Source organism: Phascolarctos cinereus, unplaced genomic scaffold, assembly GCF_003287225.1.
Source record: "Phascolarctos cinereus isolate Bilbo 61053 unplaced genomic scaffold, phaCin_HiC Scaffold_2;HRSCAF=192, whole genome shotgun sequence".
NCBI classification, from domain to species: Eukaryota; Metazoa; Chordata; class Mammalia; order Diprotodontia; family Phascolarctidae; genus Phascolarctos; species Phascolarctos cinereus.
The window spans coordinates 143,220,082-143,223,295 of NW_027555625.1; positions in this window are offsets into that span (position 1 = coordinate 143,220,082).

A 3,214-nucleotide genomic window follows, 5' to 3' on the forward strand; every position below is an offset into this window, starting at 1 on the left:
TGTCATTACCAGGGCAGAAATGACCCTGTTGTCTGAATCTTACTTACTGCTTTGGACAGGGGGTCTCTCAAGATCAGAACTTTGTGTCCCCCATAGAACAGTAGTTCTGTGAAAAATCACCAGAGATCAAGATCTCTTCTCCAGTGACATTTGTGTTCCTCATCAGTGTTTCTGAGTACCTCGTGTACTGAATTCTGATACAAATGTTATAGAGAGCACGAGAAACAGAAAGGAAATGCCATTATCACAGAAACTCAGAGCTGAACAGGACCCCAGAGGCCATCTGGTCCAAGACATATCAAGATTCCTGCCACCATCACAGACCTGCAAATATTCATCCATCTTGGCTTAAAGACTTATAGTGAGCAGCAACTCGTCACCTTCCGTGGCAGGCATTCCATTTGGGGATAATGGTTCTGATTGTTGAGAAATTCTCCCTTTCATAAGCTTAAATTTTTGCATCTTCTACCCATTACTCCTAATTATCCTCTGGGGCACAGCAGAACAGATCTAATCCCTCTTCCCTGTAGTAAGTTATCCTATCCCCCCTAAGTCTTCTCTCCACCTGGCTAAACATTGCAAGTTTCTCCAGCTGATTTTCATATGGCATAAACTTGAGCCCCTTCATCATATTGGTTTCCCCCTCTCTGGATGCTCTACAGTTTATCAGTGACTGTCTTAAAATGCATTTGAGGTGAGAACTCTGGGGGACAGAGTCGTGAAGGGACTTTTGAAGGGGTGTGTGGATTGGGATTTAGGAGGATGGGAGACTTTCGGAGGAATATATGGATTGAGATTTGGGGGCAGGGGAGAGGATGACTCTTGGAGGGGTGGGTGAAGTGAGGTTTGGGTGGGTAGAGGGAGAAGATAAAGTAACAGGGATAAGGTAAAAAGAGAAGCTGAGAAGGAAAATAGTGAGTAAAAACAGGATGGAGGGAAATCCACAAATAGTAATTATAACTTTTTATAGCAGCTCTCTTTGTGGTGGCAAAGAACTGGAAATTTTAGGGATCCCCATTGTCTGGAGAATGGCTGAACAAGTTGTGGTTTATGGTTGCAATGGAATGCTACTGCGCTATACAAAATGATGAGCTCAATGATCTTAGAAGGATATCAAAAGACTTGCATGAAATGAAGAATGAAGTGTATAGAACCAAGAGAAGATTGCATACAGTAGCAGCAATATTGTTTTTATGATGACTTTGAGTGACTAAGTCATTTTGACTGTTATAAATACACAAATTAAAAATAAAGGACATACAAAGAGAGATGCTATCAGCATCCAGAGAAAGAACTGATAAATAGAAGTGCGTATAAAATAATTTTACATACACATACATATATATGTATTTGATATATGTATCAGGCATGTATGTGTGGATATATACATGGCTATTTATGTCTGATGGTTGCCATCTCCAGGGCAGAGGGGAGAGGGAAGAAAAAAAAAAGAAATTTATATGATAACTTTGTTGTATATTTGGAGAGAATAGCAAGTTGTAATGATAGATTTTCAGTTTCATGTACAATCATCTTTTTTTATTGTACTGTTATGTAAATGCTTGTTTTGTTCCCTGAATTGAAAATAAAATAATTTTTAAAAATTAATTTTTTAAAAATGTGATTCCATGTGTTCAGGCTGCCCCTTGTCCAAACACTGAAATCCAGATCTGTGTGCATCCCAAAGGAGGTTCCAATTCTGTGTTGGAGACACTCACCCAATGTGTTGCAAGCCCCCTAATCCTCTGAGCCTCCCAAGTCACTGAAAAGTCACAATAGAGGACGGCACATGGCTCCAGATGAATGCCCACAGGTTGCCTGGTGCACCCTTCTGAGGTACTCTCCTTTGGGGGACAGAAATCAGCAGCAAGCTCAGCTGTGACAAGATTCAGATAAATAGCACTAATATGAATCTCATCTTCCAACATCCTTGTCATCTTCTCTACCTTAATATGTATTACATGAGGGTCTTAGAACAATGAATCCATAACCTCCACCAAGACAATATCAACACACCCACCCTGCCCCCTCCCATGATCCTTTCCCTTTCCTATCTCTCCTCCCCCCTTCCAGGGTGATACAGCAGAAGGAACCAAGGAAATGCTGGAAGAAGGTCACACTATCTCTCTGTCCTTCTCACTCCTTCCCATGCTCACTCAGGCTACCCATGCCAAGTCACAGCCCAACACTTGTCTCCCACCATGGCTAACACTTTATGAACCAAGGAGCTGGCCTTCATATGTACCACTTTTTGCCACACAAGAGCACATTGGATTTGGAGTCAGAGAGCCTGAGTTCATTCAAATCCTGGCTTTCCTTTACCTTCTGGGCTCTCAGTTGTATGTGCATTCATGCATGTATAAATATATAATACATATATACACATGTATGTTTCTATAAGTAAATACCCTATCACAGACATATACATTTTTATCATAGAGATATGCATGTGTGTACGTATTCATATATGTATGTGTATATATATATATATAATTTATATATTATCAATATACAATTTACATTTTATATACATTTTAAATACAATTTATATATATATATATATCAATATTATACATTACGTAGTATCACATATACTTATATAATGTATAATTTTATGTGTGTATACATATACACACACAGAGAATTACCAGAACAGAGCTGACCCTGTTGTCTGAGTCGTTTAGTGCTTTGGACAAAGAGTCCCTAAGATCAGATTTTGTGTTCCCAGATACAATTCTATATATGGGAAGGGGATGGGAAGGAGACAGAGAAAGAGAGAGAGAGAGAGAGAGAGAGAGAGAGAGACAGAGAGACAGAGAGATGGGGGGAAATATTGGACTAGATAACCTCTGAGGTCTATTCCAGCTGTATAAGCCCATAGGCCCACGCTTCTGCTTCCTGGCCTCCCTGCATCCTCCTGTGAACTTGTAATCAACTATTCCCCCCGACACACACTCCATCCCAGCAAGGAGAATGGTGGAATCTTCCCATGCCACTGACCCTATCTCAAACTTCTGATATCCTAATGAAGAAGACAGAATTTAAAGGGAAAAATTGGGGAATCCTGCTCCAATTTTACAAAGTTGTATGTGTGCTATATTAATTTTCCTTTAAGTGTTTTTTAAGTTAATTGGATCTAGGGAAGTTCTGAGCATATTAATGGAATCCACAAGTACAAGGATTCTGGGAGAATGGACTATTCCTGGGAAAAGGG